This window comes from Triturus cristatus, chromosome 8, assembly GCF_964204655.1.
Source record: "Triturus cristatus chromosome 8, aTriCri1.1, whole genome shotgun sequence".
In the NCBI taxonomy this organism is placed as follows: domain Eukaryota; kingdom Metazoa; phylum Chordata; class Amphibia; order Caudata; family Salamandridae; genus Triturus; species Triturus cristatus.
In genome coordinates this window covers 737,358,834-737,376,462 of record NC_140591.1, presented here as the reverse complement: position 1 = coordinate 737,376,462, position 17,629 = coordinate 737,358,834, and the positions used below count along the sequence as shown (strand labels likewise).

At 41.7% G+C, this 17,629-nt stretch overlaps 5 non-coding genes across 5 annotated transcripts; all 5 read left to right on the top strand.

Moving 5' to 3' along the window:
• The first annotated feature begins 1,221 nt into the window (after window positions 1-1,221).
• Window positions 1,222-1,293, top strand: TRNAP-UGG (transfer RNA proline (anticodon UGG)). Its single transcript has one exon. It is a non-coding gene; the product is annotated as a tRNA-Pro (tRNA).
• Window positions 1,294-3,952: 2,659 nt separating this feature from the next.
• On the top strand, window positions 3,953-4,025 carry TRNAV-CAC (transfer RNA valine (anticodon CAC)). The gene has a single exon. It is a non-coding gene; the product is annotated as a tRNA-Val (tRNA).
• A 2,316-nt stretch (window positions 4,026-6,341) lies between these two features.
• On the top strand, window positions 6,342-6,414 carry TRNAV-CAC (transfer RNA valine (anticodon CAC)). Its single transcript has one exon. It is a non-coding gene; the product is annotated as a tRNA-Val (tRNA).
• A 1,970-nt stretch (window positions 6,415-8,384) lies between these two features.
• TRNAP-UGG (transfer RNA proline (anticodon UGG)) lies at window positions 8,385-8,456 on the top strand. Its single transcript has one exon. It is a non-coding gene; the product is annotated as a tRNA-Pro (tRNA).
• A 7,099-nt stretch (window positions 8,457-15,555) lies between these two features.
• Window positions 15,556-15,627, top strand: TRNAP-UGG (transfer RNA proline (anticodon UGG)). Its single transcript has one exon. It is a non-coding gene; the product is annotated as a tRNA-Pro (tRNA).
• Window positions 15,628-17,629: the final 2,002 nt, after the last annotated feature.

The following is a 17,629-nucleotide window of genomic DNA, read 5'->3' as shown; positions in this document are numbered from 1 at the left end:
ACTTCATTTGCAGTCACTTGAAAAGTAGGGATTCTCCAATAAATGGTAAATGGTTGAAACAAATCTGAAGAAATGCATGACATACCTGTGTGTGTGTGTGTACGCATGTATGTATATATAGGGAGAGAGAGAGCGTCAATATAAACAGACTTTATTTCAATCAAGCTGTCTTTTCTATCCTTCAGGAGCAGAATGTTCTGATCATCAGCGCTCCAGAATGTAGTGTTTTCTTGGCAAGCATCACATATTGTGATGTGTTAGCTAAAAGTTCCATATCCTAGAGACTGATATATTCCTCTGTACTTGTACCTTGGGGATTCATCAAAACCTGGCATCATAAGCAGCTTTCTACTGCCACAGACTGGACAGCGAAACAATTTAAAATATCCCAGAAAAAGAAAATAAGCATGCTTAATCAGAGCTTTCTGGACAGGAAGGACCTTTGAGCAAGTGAGGAATAAGCACTGCTTTTGTTAATTTGCATAGGCAGAATAGAGACTTCTGGGAAAAGGCCGAAATTACAGTCACAGAAAATGGCTGCATCTATAGAGAACGCTAAGAAGTGTTGGCAGCTTTTCCTCTGACCCTGACCACTTTTACAAGCAATCCTATGATAGTCAGCAGGACCCACCCTAAAAAGGAAGGGGCATCCACTTGGACCCTTTCCACCTTTTCTAAATCTCGCCTGATTGAGCACTGATTGAGCAGATAAGCACATGTCATTCTCATTTCAGAAAGGTATTGGTTAGCTTGCTGCTAGCAGCTCAGTTATGTTATGATGTTAGAGGCTATGCAAGGAATGCTTTAGTCCAGCGATATGCAGTTTTTATTGCGCCTTGCCTTCACCAGGAAGATCTTTAGCTTGAATCTGTGGCCTAGGTATTCACCTTGGTATTTCTTTTGGCACAAAGTGAAGGAGTATTTGAGAGAAAATGCACAATGTGTTTCTTATGTTGTTATGAACAACTTGTTACTCTTTCTCATTAAGCTTCAGCCACTGCAGAAATATATAAATAAGGGCTGACTTCCTGTAAGACGTGTCCAAAGCTGGGACGGAATAAAAGGAGACACTTGTAAATGATAGTGCTATCGTTTGAGAAAGGGTAAGTTGAGACTGACTTTCATGCGTATTCACAGACCAAGCATCATAAAGATACCAGCATGATCTTCATTGCGGGCTTAGAGCCGGTATTAGCTTTTGAGAGGTAAGAGGATTTTGAGGGCTCGTTGGTCTAGGGGTATGATTCTCGCTTTGGGTGCGAGAGGTCCCGGGTTCAAATCCCGGACGAGCCCTTTTCTTGGTACTCTTTTCAAGTTGGTTTGAAGTTTGCGTTTCAAAACCAACATCAATTTTTTCTTTGCAGTAGTGGATAATTCTTTGCTAGAGTCTCATGCTTCAGCCCTGCCCAGTCTGAGCTAATACCAAACATCTGGTCTTGCATGGCATGTACGAGCGTTCAGCTAGGGATGTCGGGCAGGTTGCATGAAAGAAATCTAAAGCCAGAGGCCCATGGAATAGCCAGTTAGGAGCAGTTTCATTACAGAAAAATCAACTGCAGGTATCTGTTTCTGTAGTGTAGTGGTTATCAAGTTCGCCTCACACGCGAAAGGTCCCCGGTTCGAAACCGGGCTGAAACAGTTGTTATATTGTGTTGGCTACAATGTTGATAGGTGCTGTTTTGCCATGGAATTGTCCAAGCCCTGAAGATTATTTCATACAATCTCGTTCCAAGAAAGGGAATTCTCTCAAAACACTAAAGTAATCGGCGTGTGGATGTATCTGTTGGTTCTCAGACCTTGCTTTCAAAAGAGCCCTGCAATCGGTTCACTGCTCACCTAGAACAAGCATTAACATGGAGAATTGTTGGCACCAACAGGAATCTTATTTTAGTGGAGTGTTTCTGGCTTTGAGTGCAGAGGCCCTCGGCTCAATTCCAAGATGATCCTTCTCAAGGTGATGATACAAATGCATTCTCACCTTTACGTTTAATGTCAGAATCATTTATTTCCAGTTGGTGGTGTAAGAATGTTTGCAACAGTATGGCGATTTTTCCTAGCCATGCATGAATGAAAGCATATCACTCGCCTTTAGGTGTTTTTCTAATACATTGATATTTGCATCTTCCTTCCTAGCCTGCATGTTTGACTATCTTACAGGCTGCATGTAATAAGTATCACATCAGGGCCCTTCTTCTACTCAATTCACAACTGTTCTATCACGACATAGATAAGAAAGCTGCATCTGCTTTTGTTGTGTAGTGGTAATCAGGTTTACCTGACGTGTGAAAGCCCCATGCTTTGAAAGTACACAGTAACAAAGAAACCGATGACTTTTATAATAAGGTGTCATGTGTGTCTCTTACTTTGCACAAAAAGTGCCAGAGATGACTTCATTTGCAGTCACTTGAAAAGTAGGGATTCTCCAATAAATGGTAAATGGTTGAAACAAATCTGAAGAAATGCATGACATACCTGTGTGTGTGTGTGTATGCATGTATGTATATATAGGGAGAGAGAGAGCGTCAATATAAACAGACTTTATTTCAATCAAGCTGTCTTTTCTATCCTTCAGGAGCAGAATGTTCTGATCATCAGCGCTCCAGAATGTAGTGTTTTCTTGGCAAGCATCACATATTGTGATGTGTTAGCTAAAAGTTCCATATCCTAGAGACTGATATATTCCTCTGTACTTGTACCTTGGGGATTCATCAAAACCTGGCATCATAAGCAGCTTTCTACTGCCACAGACTGGACAGCGAAACAATTTAAAATATCCCAGAAAAAGAAAATAAGCATGCTTAATCAGAGCTTTCTGGACAGGAAGGACCTTTGAGCAAGTGAGGAATAAGCACTGCTTTTGTTAATTTGCATAGGCAGAATAGAGACTTCTGGGAAAAGGCCGAAATTACAGTCACAGAAAATGGCTGCATCTATAGAGAACGCTAAGAAGTGTTGGCAGCTTTTCCTCTGACCCTGGCCACTTTTACAAGCAATCCTATGATAGTCAGCAGGACCCACCCTAAAAAGGAAGGGGCATCCACTTGGACCCTTTCCACCTTTTCTAAATCTCGCCTGATCGAGCCCTGATCGAGCCGATAAGCACATGTCATTCTCATTTCAGAAAGGTATTGGTTAGCTTGCTGCTAGCAGCTCAGTTATGTTATGATGTTAGAGGCTATGCAAGGAATGCTTTAGTCCAGCGATATGCAGTTTTTATTGCGCCTTGCATTCAGCAGGAAGATCTTTAGCTTGAATCTGTGGCCTAGGTATTCACCTTGGTATTTTTTTGGGCACAAAGTGAAGGAGTATTTGAGAGAAAATGCACAATGTGTTTCTTATGTTGTTATGAACAACTTGTTACTCTTTCTCATTAAGCTTCAGCCACTGCAGAAATATATAAATAAGGGCTGACTTCCTGTAAGACGTGTCCAAAGCTGGGACGGAATAAAAGGAGACACTTGTAAATGATAGTGCTATCGTTTGAGAAAGGGTAAGTTGAGACTGACTTTCATGCGTATTCACAGACCAAGCATCATAAAGATACCAGCATGATCTTCATTGCGGGCTTAGAGCCGGTATTAGCTTTTGAGAGGTAAGAGGATTTTGAGGGCTCGTTGGTCTAGGGGTATGATTCTCGCTTTGGGTGCGAGAGGTCCCAGGTTCAAATCCCGGACGAGCCCTTTTCTTGGTACTCTTTTCAAGTTGTTTTGAAGTTTGCGTTTCAAAACCAACATCAATTTTTTCTTTGCAGTAGTGGATAATTCTTTGCTAGAGTCTCATGCTTCAGCCCTGCCCAGTCTGAGCTAATACCAAACATCTGGTCTTGCATGGCATGTACGAGCGTTCAGCTAGGGATGTCGGGCAGGTTGCATGAAAGAAATCTAAAGCCAGAGGCCCATGGAATAGCCAGTTCGGAGCAGTTTCATTACAGAAAAATCAACTGTAGGTATCTGTTTCTGTAGTGTAGTGGTTATCACGTTCGCCTCACACGCGAAAGGTCCCCGGTTCGAAACCGGGCAGAAACAGTTGTTATATTGTGTTGGCTACAATGTTGATAGGTGCCGTTTTGCCATGGAATTGTCCAAGCCCTGAAGATTATTTCATGCAATCTCGTTCCAAGAAAGGGAATTCTCTCAAAACACTAAAGTAATCGGCGTGTGGATGTATCTGTTGGTTCTCAGACCTTGCTTTCAAAAGAGCCCTGCAATCGGTTCACTGCTCACCTAGAACAAGCATTAACATGGAGAATTGTTGGCACCAACAGGAATCTTATTTTAGTGGAGTGTTTCTGGCTTTGAGTGCAGAGGCCCTCGGCTCAATTCCAAGATGATCCTTCTCAGGGTGATGATACAAATGCATTGTCACCTTTACGTTTAATGTCAGAATCATTTATTTCCAGTTGGTGGTGTAAGAATGTTTGCAACAGTATGGCGATTTTTCCTAGCCATGCATGAATGAAAGCATATCACTCGCCTTTAGGTGTTTTTCTAATACATTGATATTTGCATCTTCCTTCCTAGCCTGCATGTTTGACTATCTTACAGGCTGCATGTAATAAGTATCACATCAGGGCCCTTCTTCTACTCAATTCACAACTGTTCTATCACGACATAGATAAGAAAGCTGCATCTGCTTTTGTTGTGTAGTGGTAATCAGGTTTACCTGACGTGTGAAAGCCCCATGCTTTGAAAGTACACAGTAACAAAGAAACCGATGACTTTTATAAAAAGGTGTCATGTGTGTCTCTTACTTTGCACAAAAAGTGCCAGAGATGACTTCATTTGCAGTCACTTGAAAAGTAGGGATTCTCCAATAAATGGTAAATAGTTGAAACAAATCTGAAGAAATGCATGACATACCTGTGTGTGTGTGTGTGTATGCATGTATGTATATATAGGGAGAGAGAGAGCGTCAATATAAACAGACTTTATTTCAATCAAGCTGTCTTTTCTATCCTTCAGGAGCAGAATGTTCTGATCATCAGCGCTCCAGAATGTAGTGTTTTCTTGGCAAGCATCACATATTGTGATGTGTTAGCTAAAAGTTCCATATCCTAGAGACTGATATATTCCTCTGTACTTGTACCTTGGGGATTCATCAAAACCTGGCATCATAAGCAGCTTTCTACTGCCACAGACTGGACAGCGAAACAATTTAAAATATCCCAGAAAAAGAAAATAAGCATGCTTAATCAGAGCTTTCTGGACAGGAAGGACATTTGAGCAAGTGAGGAATAAGCACTGCTTTTGTTAATTTGCATAGGCAGAATAGAGACTTCTGGGAAAAGGCCGAAATTACAGTCACAGAAAATGGCTGCATCTATAGAGAACGCTAAGAAGTGTTGGCAGCTTTTCCTCTGACCCTGGCCACTTTTACAAGCAATCCTATGATAGTCAGCAGGACCCACCCTAAAAAGGAAGGGGCATCCACTTGGACCCTTTCCACCTTTTCTAAATCTCGCCTGATCGAGCCCTGATCGAGCCGATAAGCACATGTCATTCTCATTTCAGAAAGGTATTGGTTAGCTTGCTGCTAGCAGCTCAGTTATGTTATGATGTTAGAGGCTATGCAAGGAATGCTTTAGTCCAGCGATATGCAGTTTTTATTGCGCCTTGCATTCAGCAGGAAGATCTTTAGCTTGAATCTGTGGCCTAGGTATTCACCTTGGTATTTTTTTTGGCACAAAGTGAAGGAGTATTTGAGAGAAAATGCACAATGTGTTTCTTATGTTGTTATGAACAACTTGTTACTCTTTCTCATTAAGCTTCAGCCACTGCAGAAATATCTAAATAAGGGCTGACTTCCTGTAAGACGTGTCCAAAGCTGGGACGGAATAAAAGGAGACACTTGTAAATGATAGTGCTATCGTTTGAGAAAGGGTAAGTTGAGACTGACTTTCATGCGTATTCACAGACCAAGCATCATAAAGATACCAGCATGATCTTCATTGCGGGCTTAGAGCCGGTATTAGCTTTTGAGAGGTAAGAGGATTTTGAGGGCTCGTTGGTCTAGGGGTATGATTCTCGCTTTGGGTGCGAGAGGTCCCAGGTTCAAATCCCGGACGAGCCCTTTTCTTGGTACTCTTTTCAAGTTGTTTTGAAGTTTGCGTTTCAAAACCAACATCAATTTTTTCTTTGCAGTAGTGGATAATTCTTTGCTAGAGTCTCATGCTTCAGCCCTGCCCAGTCTGAGCTAATACCAAACATCTGGTCTTGCATGGCATGTACGAGCGTTCAGCTAGGGATGTCGGGCAGGTTGCATGAAAGAAATCTAAAGCCAGAGGCCCATGGAATAGCCAGTTCGGAGCAGTTTCATTACAGAAAAATCAACTGTAGGTATCTGTTTCTGTAGTGTAGTGGTTATCACGTTCGCCTCACACGCGAAAGGTCCCCGGTTCGAAACCGGGCAGAAACAGTTGTTATATTGTGTTGGCTACAATGTTGATAGATGCCGTTTTGCCATGGAATTGTCCAAGCCCTGAAGATTATTTCATGCAATCTCGTTCCAAGAAAGGGAATTCTCTCAAAACACTAAAGTAATCGGCGTGTGGATGTATCTGTTGGTTCTCAGACCTTGCTTTCAAAAGAGCCCTGCAATCGGTTCACTGCTCACCTAGAACAAGCATTAACATGGAGAATTGTTGGCACCAACAGGAATCTTATTTTAGTGGAGTGTTTCTGGCTTTGAGTGCAGAGGCCCTCGGCTCAATTCCAAGATGATCCTTCTCAGGGTGATGATACAAATGCATTGTCACCTTTACGTTTAATGTCAGAATCATTTATTTCCAGTTGGTGGTGTAAGAATGTTTGCAACAGTATGGCGATTTTTCCTAGCCATGCATGAATGAAAGCATATCACACGCCTTTAGGTGTTTTTCTAATACATTGATATTTGCATCTTCCTTCCTAGCCTGCATGTTTGACTATCTTACAGGCTGCATGTAATAAGTATCACATCAGGGCCCTTCTTCTACTCAATTCACAACTGTTCTATCACGACATAGATAAGAAAGCTGCATCTGCTTTTGTTGTGTAGTGGTAATCAGGTTTACCTGACGTGTGAAAGCCCCATGCTTTGAAAGTACACAGTAACAAAGAAACCGATGACTTTTATAAAAAGGTGTCATGTGTGTCTCTTACTTTGCACAAAAAGTGCCAGAGATGACTTCATTTGCAGTCACTTGAAAAGTAGGGATTCTCCAATAAATGGTAAATGGTTGAAACAAATCTGAAGAAATGCATGACATACCTGTGTGTGTGTGTGTATGCATGTATGTATATATAGGGAGAGAGAGAGCGTCAATATAAACAGACTTTATTTCAATCAAGCTGTCTTTTCTATCCTTCAGGAGCAGAATGTTCTGATCATCAGCGCTCCAGAATGTAGTGTTTTCTTGGCAAGCATCACATATTGTGATGTGTTAGCTAAAAGTTCCATATCCTAGAGACTGATATATTCCTCTGTACTTGTACCTTGGGGATTCATCAAAACCTGGCATCATAAGCAGCTTTCTACTGCCACAGACTGGACAGCGAAACAATTTAAAATATCCCAGAAAAAGAAAATAAGCATGCTTAATCAGAGCTTTCTGGACAGGAAGGACATTTGAGCAAGTGAGGAATAAGCACTGCTTTTGTTAATTTGCATAGGCAGAATAGAGACTTCTGGGAAAAGGCCGAAATTACAGTCACAGAAAATGGCTGCATCTATAGAGAACGCTAAGAAGTGTTGGCAGCTTTTCCTCTGACCCTGGCCACTTTTACAAGCAATCCTATGATAGTCAGCAGGACCCACCCTAAAAAGGAAGGGGCATCCACTTGGACCCTTTCCACCTTTTCTAAATCTCGCCTGATCGAGCACTGATTGAGCAGATAAGCACATGTAATTCTCATTTCAGAAAGGTATTGGTTAGCTTGCTGCTAGCAGCTCAGTTATGTTATGATGTTAGAGGCTATGCAAGGAATGCTTTAGTCCAGCGATATGCAGTTTTTATTGCGCCTTGCCTTCACCAGGAAGATCTTTAGCTTGAATCTGTGGCCTAGGTATTCACCTTGGTATTTCTTTTGGCACAAAGTGAAGGAGTATTTGAGAGAAAATGCACAATGTGTTTCTTATGTTGTTATGAACAACTTGTTACTCTTTCTCATTAAGCTTCAGCCACTGCAGAAATATATAAATAAGGGCTGACTTCCTGTAAGACGTGTCCAAAGCTGGGACGGAATAAAAGGAGACACTTGTAAATGATAGTGCTATCGTTTGAGAAAGGGTAAGTTGAGACTGACTTTCATGCGTATTCACAGACCAAGCATCATAAAGATACCAGCATGATCTTCATTGCGGGCTTAGAGCCGGTATTAGCTTTTGAGAGGTAAGAGGATTTTGAGGGCTCGTTGGTCTAGGGGTATGATTCTCGCTTTGGGTGCGAGAGGTCCCGGGTTCAAATCCCGGACGAGCCCTTTTCTTGGTACTCTTTTCAAGTTGGTTTGAAGTTTGCGTTTCAAAACCAACATCAATTTTTTCTTTGCAGTAGTGGATAATTCTTTGCTAGAGTCTCATGCTTCAGCCCTGCCCAGTCTGAGCTAATACCAAACATCTGGTCTTGCATGGCATGTACGAGCGTTCAGCTAGGGATGTCGGGCAGGTTGCATGAAAGAAATCTAAAGCCAGAGGCCCATGGAATAGCCAGTTCGGAGCAGTTTCATTACAGAAAAATCAACTGCAGGTATCTGTTTCTGTAGTGTAGTGGTTATCAAGTTCGCCTCACACGCGAAAGGTCCCCGGTTCGAAACCGGGCTGAAACAGTTGTTATATTGTGTTGGCTACAATGTTGATAGGTGCCGTTTTGCCATGGAATTGTCCAAGCCCTGAAGATTATTTCATACAATCTCGTTCCAAGAAAGGGAATTCTCTCAAAACACTAAAGTAATCGGCGTGTGGATGTATCTGTTGGTTCTCAGACCTTGCTTTCAAAAGAGCCCTGCAATCGGTTCACTGCTCACCTAGAACAAGCATTAACATGGAGAATTGTTGGCACCAACAGGAATCTTATTTTAGTGGAGTGTTTCTGGCTTTGAGTGCAGAGGCCCTCGGCTCAATTCCAAGATGATCCTTCTCAGGGTGATGATACAAATGCATTGTCACCTTTACGTTTAATGTCAGAATCATTTATTTCCAGTTGGTGGTGTAAGAATGTTTGCAACAGTATGGCGATTTTTCCTAGCCATGCATGAATGAAAGCATATCACACGCCTTTAGGTGTTTTTCTAATACATTGATATTTGCATCTTCCTTCCTAGCCTGCATGTTTGACTATCTTACAGGCTGCATGTAATAAGTATCACATCAGGGCCCTTCTTCTACTCAATTCACAACTGTTCTATCACGACATAGATAAGAAAGCTGCATCTGCTTTTGTTGTGTAGTGGTAATCAGGTTTACCTGACGTGTGAAAGCCCCATGCTTTGAAAGTACACAGTAACAAAGAAACCGATGACTTTTATAAAAAGGTGTCATGTGTGTCTCTTACTTTGCACAAAAAGTGCCAGAGATGACTTCATTTGCAGTCACTTGAAAAGTAGGGATTCTCCAATAAATGGTAAATGGTTGAAACAAATCTGAAGAAATGCATGACATACCTGTGTGTGTGTGTGTATGCATGTATGTATATATAGGGAGAGAGAGAGCGTCAATATAAACAGACTTTATTTCAATCAAGCTGTCTTTTCTATCCTTCAGGAGCAGAATGTTCTGATCATCAGCGCTCCAGAATGTAGTGTTTTCTTGGCAAGCATCACATATTGTGATGTGTTAGCTAAAAGTTCCATATCCTAGAGACTGATATATTCCTCTGTACTTGTACCTTGGGGATTCATCAAAACCTGGCATCATAAGCAGCTTTCTACTGCCACAGACTGGACAGCGAAACAATTTAAAATATCCCAGAAAAAGAAAATAAGCATGCTTAATCAGAGCTTTCTGGACAGGAAGGACATTTGAGCAAGTGAGGAATAAGCACTGCTTTTGTTAATTTGCATAGGCAGAATAGAGACTTCTGGGAAAAGGCCGAAATTACAGTCACAGAAAATGGCTGCATCTATAGAGAATGCTAAGAAGTGTTGGCAGCTTTTCCTCTGACCCTGGCCACTTTTACAAGCAATCCTATGATAGTCAGCAGGACCCACCCTAAAAAGGAAGGGGCATCCACTTGGACCCTTTCCACCTTTTCTAAATCTCGCCTGATCGAGCCTGATTGAGCACTGATTGAGCAGATAAGCACATGTCATTCTCATTTCAGAAAGGTATTGGTTAGCTTGCTGCTAGCAGCTCAGTTATGTTATGATGTTAGAGGCTATGCAAGGAATGCTTTAGTCCAGCGATATGCAGTTTTTATTGCGCCTTGCATTCAGCAGGAAGATCTTTAGCTTGAATCTGTGGCCTAGGTATTCACCTTGGTATTTCTTTTGGCACAAAGTGAAGGAGTATTTGAGAGAAAATGCACAATGTGTTTCTTATGTTGTTATGAACAACTTGTTACTCTTTCTCATTAAGCTTCAGCCACTGAAGAAATATATAAATAAGGGCTGACTTCCTGTAAGACGTGTCCAAAGCTGGGACGGAATAAAAGGAGACACTTGTAAATGATAGTGCTATCGTTTGAGAAAGGGTAAGTTGAGACTGACTTTCATGCGTATTCACAGACCAAGCATCATAAAGATACCAGCATGATCTTCATTGCGGGCTTAGAGCCGGTATTAGCTTTTGAGAGGTAAGAGGATTTTGAGGGCTCGTTGGTCTAGGGGTATGATTCTCGCTTTGGGTGCGAGAGGTTCCAGGTTCAAATCCCGGACGAGCCCTTTTCTTGGTACTCTTTTCAAGTTGTTTTGAAGTTTGCGTTTCAAAACCAACATCAATTTTTTCTTTGCAGTAGTGGATAATTCTTTGCTAGAGTCTCATGCTTCAGCCCTGCCCAGTCTGAGCTAATACCAAACATCTGGTCTTGCATGGCATGTACGAGCGTTCAGCTAGGGATGTCGGGCAGGTTGCATGAAAGAAATCTAAAGCCAGAGGCCCATGGAATAGCCAGTTCGGAGCAGTTTCATTACAGAAAAATCAACTGTAGGTATCTGTTTCTGTAGTGTAGTGGTTATCAAGTTCGCCTCACACGCGAAAGGTCCCCGGTTCGAAACCGGGCAGAAACAGTTGTTATATTGTGTTGGCTACAATGTTGATAGGTGCCGTTTTGCCGTGGAATTGTCCAAGCCCTGAAGATTATTTCATGCAATCTCGTTCCAAGAAAGGGAATTCTCTCAAAATACTAAAGTAATCGGCGTGTGGATGTATCTGTTGGTTCTCAGACCTTGCTTTCAAAAGAGCCCTGCAATCGGTTCACTGCTCACCTAGAACAAGCATTAACATGGAGAATTGTTGGCACCAACAGGAATCTTATTTTAGTGGAGTGTTTCTGGCTTTGAGTGCAGAGGCCCTCGGCTCAATTCCAAGATGATCCTTCTCAGGGTGATGATACAAATGCATTGTCACCTTTACGTTTAATGTCAGAATCATTTATTTCCAGTTGGTGGTGTAAGAATGTTTGCAACAGTATGGCGATTTTTCCTAGCCATGCATGAATGAAAGCATATCACTCGCCTTTAGGTGTTTTTCTAATACATTGATATTTGCATCTTCCTTCCTAGCCTGCATGTTTGACTATCTTACAGGCTGCATGTAATAAGTATCACATCAGGGCCCTTCTTCTACTCAATTCACAACTGTTCTATCACGACATAGATAAGAAAGCTGCATCTGCTTTTGTTGTGTAGTGGTAATCAGGTTTACCTGACGTGTGAAAGCCCCATGCTTTGAAAGTACACAGTAACAAAGAAACCGATGACTTTTATAAAAAGGTGTCATGTGTGTCTCTTACTTTGCACAAAAAGTGCCAGAGATGACTTCATTTGCAGTCACTTGAAAAGTAGGGATTCTCCAATAAATGGTAAATGGTTGAAACAAATCTGAAGAAATGCATGACATACCTGTGTGTGTGTGTGTATGCATGTATGTATATATAGGGAGAGAGAGAGCGTCAATATAAACAGACTTTATTTCAATCAAGCTGTCTTTTCTATCCTTCAGGAGCAGAATGTTCTGATCATCAGCGCTCCAGAATGTAGTGTTTTCTTGGCAAGCATCACATATTGTGATGTGTTAGCTAAAAGTTCCATATCCTAGAGACTGATATATTCCTCTGTACTTGTACCTTGGGGATTCATCAAAACCTGGCATCATAAGCAGCTTTCTACTGCCACAGACTGGACAGCGAAACAATTTAAAATATCCCAGAAAAAGAAAATAAGCATGCTTAATCAGAGCTTTCTGGACAGGAAGGACATTTGAGCAAGTGAGGAATAAGCACTGCTTTTGTTAATTTGCATAGGCAGAATAGAGACTTCTGGGAAAAGGCCGAAATTACAGTCACAGAAAATGGCTGCATCTATAGAGAACGCTAAGAAGTGTTGGCAGCTTTTCCTCTGACCCTGGCCACTTTTACAAGCAATCCTATGATAGTCAGCAGGACCCACCCTAAAAAGGAAGGGGCATCCACTTGGACCCTTTCCACCTTTTCTAAATCTCGCCTGATCGAGCACTGATTGAGCAGATAAGCACATGTAATTCTCATTTCAGAAAGGTATTGGTTAGCTTGCTGCTAGCAGCTCAGTTATGTTATGATGTTAGAGGCTATGCAAGGAATGCTTTAGTCCAGCGATATGCAGTTTTTATTGCGCCTTGCATTCAGCAGGAAGATCTTTAGCTTGAATCTGTGGCCTAGGTATTCACCTTGGTATTTCTTTTGGCACAAAGTGAAGGAGTATTTGAGAGAAAATGCACAATGTGTTTCTTATGCTGTTATGAACAACTTGTTACTCTTTCTCATTAAGCTTCAGCCACTGCAGAAATATATAAATAAGGGCTGACTTCCTGTAAGACGTGTCCAAAGCTGGGACGGAATAAAAGGAGACACTTGTAAATGATAGTGCTATCGTTTGAGAAAGGGTAAGTTGAGACTGACTTTCATGCGTATTCACAGACCAAGCATCATAAAGATACCAGCATGATCTTCATTGCGGGCTTAGAGCCGTTATTAGCTTTTGAGAGGTAAGAGGATTTTGAGGGCTCGTTGGTCTAGGGGTATGATTCTCGCTTTGGGTGCGAGAGGTCCTGGGTTCAAATCCCGGACGAGCCCTTTTCTTGGTACTCTTTTCAAGTTGTTTTGAAGTTTGCGTTTCAAAACCAACATCAATTTTTTCTTTGCAGTAGTGGATAATTCTTTGCTAGAGTCTCATGCTTCAGCCCTGCCCAGTCTGAGCTAATACCAAACATCTGGTCTTGCATGGCATGTACGAGCGTTCAGCTAGGGATGTCGGGCAGGTTGCATGAAAGAAATCTAAAGCCAGAGGCCCATGGAATAGCCAGTTCGGAGCAGTTTCATTACAGAAAAATCAACTGTAGGTATCTGTTTCTGTAATGTAGTGGTTATCACGTTCGCCTCACACGCGAAAGGTCCCCGGTTCGAAACCGGGCAGAAACAGTTGTTATATTGTGTTGGCTACAATGTTGATAGGTGCCGTTTTGCCATGGAATTGTCCAAGCCCTGAAGATTATTTCATGCAATCTCGTTCCAAGAAAGGGAATTCTCTCAAAACACTAAAGTAATCGGCGTGTGGATGTATCTGTTGGTTCTCAGACCTTGCTTTCAAAAGAGCCCTGCAATCGGTTCACTGCTCACCTAGAACAAGCATTAACATGGAGAATTGTTGGCACCAACAGGAATCTTATTTTAGTGGAGTGTTTCTGGCTTTGAGTGCAGAGGCCCTCGGCTCAATTCCAAGATGATCCTTCTCAAGGTGATGATACAAATGCATTGTCACCTTTACGTTTAATGTCAGAATCATTTATTTCCAGTTGGTGGTGTAAGAATGTTTGCAACAGTATGGCGATTTTTCCTAGCCATGCATGAATGAAAGCATATCACTCGCCTTTAGGTGTTTTTCTAATACATTGATATTTGCATCTTCCTTCCTAGCCTGCATGTTTGACTATCTTACAGGCTGCATGTAATAAGTATCACATCAGGGCCCTTCTTCTACTCAATTCACAACTGTTCTATCACGACATAGATAAGAAAGCTGCATCTGCTTTTGTTGTGTAGTGGTAATCAGGTTTACCTGACGTGTGAAAGCCCCATGCTTTGAAAGTACACAGTAACAAAGAAACCGATGACTTTTATAAAAAGGTGTCATGTGCGTCTCTTACTTTGCACAAAAAGTGCCAGAGATGACTTCATTTGCAGTCACTTGAAAAGTAGGGATTCTCCAATAAATGGTAAATGGTTGAAACAAATCTGAAGAAATGCATGACATACCTGTGTGTGTGTGTGTACGCATGTATGTATATATAGGGAGAGAGAGAGCGTCAATATAAACAGACTTTATTTCAATCAAGCTGTCTTTTCTATCCTTCAGGAGCAGAATGTTCTGATCATCAGCGCTCCAGAATGTAGTGTTTTCTTGGCAAGCATCACATATTGTGATGTGTTAGCTAAAAGTTCCATATCCTAGAGACTGATATATTCCTCTGTACTTGTACCTTGGGGATTCATCAAAACCTGGCATCATAAGCAGCTTTCTACTGCCACAGACTGGACAGCGAAACAATTTAAAATATCCCAGAAAAAGAAAATAAGCATGCTTAATCAGAGCTTTCTGGACAGGAAGGACCTTTGAGCAAGTGAGGAATAAGCACTGCTTTTGTTAATTTGCATAGGCAGAATAGAGACTTCTGGGAAAAGGCCGAAATTACAGTCACAGAAAATGGCTGCATCTATAGAGAACGCTAAGAAGTGTTGGCAGCTTTTCCTCTGACCCTGACCACTTTTACAAGCAATCCTATGATAGTCAGCAGGACCCACCCTAAAAAGGAAGGGGCATCCACTTGGACCCTTTCCACCTTTTCTAAATCTCGCCTGATTGAGCACTGATTGAGCAGATAAGCACATGTCATTCTCATTTCAGAAAGGTATTGGTTAGCTTGCTGCTAGCAGCTCAGTTATGTTATGATGTTAGAGGCTATGCAAGGAATGCTTTAGTCCAGCGATATGCAGTTTTTATTGCGCCTTGCCTTCACCAGGAAGATCTTTAGCTTGAATCTGTGGCCTAGGTATTCACCTTGGTATTTCTTTTGGCACAAAGTGAAGGAGTATTTGAGAGAAAATGCACAATGTGTTTCTTATGTTGTTATGAACAACTTGTTACTCTTTCTCATTAAGCTTCAGCCACTGCAGAAATATATAAATAAGGGCTGACTTCCTGTAAGACGTGTCCAAAGCTGGGACGGAATAAAAGGAGACACTTGTAAATGATAGTGCTATCGTTTGAGAAAGGGTAAGTTGAGACTGACTTTCATGCGTATTCACAGACCAAGCATCATAAAGATACCAGCATGATCTTCATTGCGGGCTTAGAGCCGGTATTAGCTTTTGAGAGGTAAGAGGATTTTGAGGGCTCGTTGGTCTAGGGGTATGATTCTCGCTTTGGGTGCGAGAGGTCCCGGGTTCAAATCCCGGACGAGCCCTTTTCTTGGTACTCTTTTCAAGTTGGTTTGAAGTTTGCGTTTCAAAACCAACATCAATTTTTTCTTTGCAGTAGTGGATAATTCTTTGCTAGAGTCTCATGCTTCAGCCCTGCCCAGTCTGAGCTAATACCAAACATCTGGTCTTGCATGGCATGTACGAGCGTTCAGCTAGGGATGTCGGGCAGGTTGCATGAAAGAAATCTAAAGCCAGAGGCCCATGGAATAGCCAGTTAGGAGCAGTTTCATTACAGAAAAATCAACTGCAGGTATCTGTTTCTGTAGTGTAGTGGTTATCAAGTTCGCCTCACACGCGAAAGGTCCCCGGTTCGAAACCGGGCTGAAACAGTTGTTATATTGTGTTGGCTACAATGTTGATAGGTGCTGTTTTGCCATGGAATTGTCCAAGCCCTGAAGATTATTTCATACAATCTCGTTCCAAGAAAGGGAATTCTCTCAAAACACTAAAGTAATCGGCGTGTGGATGTATCTGTTGGTTCTCAGACCTTGCTTTCAAAAGAGCCCTGCAATCGGTTCACTGCTCACCTAGAACAAGCATTAACATGGAGAATTGTTGGCACCAACAGGAATCTTATTTTAGTGGAGTGTTTCTGGCTTTGAGTGCAGAGGCCCTCGGCTCAATTCCAAGATGATCCTTCTCAAGGTGATGATACAAATGCATTCTCACCTTTACGTTTAATGTCAGAATCATTTATTTCCAGTTGGTGGTGTAAGAATGTTTGCAACAGTATGGCGATTTTTCCTAGCCATGCATGAATGAAAGCATATCACTCGCCTTTAGGTGTTTTTCTAATACATTGATATTTGCATCTTCCTTCCTAGCCTGCATGTTTGACTATCTTACAGGCTGCATGTAATAAGTATCACATCAGGGCCCTTCTTCTACTCAATTCACAACTGTTCTATCACGACATAGATAAGAAAGCTGCATCTGCTTTTGTTGTGTAGTGGTAATCAGGTTTACCTGACGTGTGAAAGCCCCATGCTTTGAAAGTACACAGTAACAAAGAAACCGATGACTTTTATAATAAGGTGTCATGTGTGTCTCTTACTTTGCACAAAAAGTGCCAGAGATGACTTCATTTGCAGTCACTTGAAAAGTAGGGATTCTCCAATAAATGGTAAATGGTTGAAACAAATCTGAAGAAATGCATGACATACCTGTGTGTGTGTGTGTATGCATGTATGTATATATAGGGAGAGAGAGAGCGTCAATATAAACAGACTTTATTTCAATCAAGCTGTCTTTTCTATCCTTCAGGAGCAGAATGTTCTGATCATCAGCGCTCCAGAATGTAGTGTTTTCTTGGCAAGCATCACATATTGTGATGTGTTAGCTAAAAGTTCCATATCCTAGAGACTGATATATTCCTCTGTACTTGTACCTTGGGGATTCATCAAAACCTGGCATCATAAGCAGCTTTCTACTGCCACAGACTGGACAGCGAAACAATTTAAAATATCCCAGAAAAAGAAAATAAGCATGCTTAATCAGAGCTTTCTGGACAGGAAGGACCTTTGAGCAAGTGAGGAATAAGCACTGCTTTTGTTAATTTGCATAGGCAGAATAGAGACTTCTGGGAAAAGGCCGAAATTACAGTCACAGAAAATGGCTGCATCTATAGAGAACGCTAAGAAGTGTTGGCAGCTTTTCCTCTGACCCTGGCCACTTTTACAAGCAATCCTATGATAGTCAGCAGGACCCACCCTAAAAAGGAAGGGGCATCCACTTGGACCCTTTCCACCTTTTCTAAATCTCGCCTGATCGAGCCCTGATCGAGCCGATAAGCACATGTCATTCTCATTTCAGAAAGGTATTGGTTAGCTTGCTGCTAGCAGCTCAGTTATGTTATGATGTTAGAGGCTATGCAAGGAATGCTTTAGTCCAGCGATATGCAGTTTTTATTGCGCCTTGCATTCAGCAGGAAGATCTTTAGCTTGAATCTGTGGCCTAGGTATTCACCTTGGTATTTTTTTTGGCACA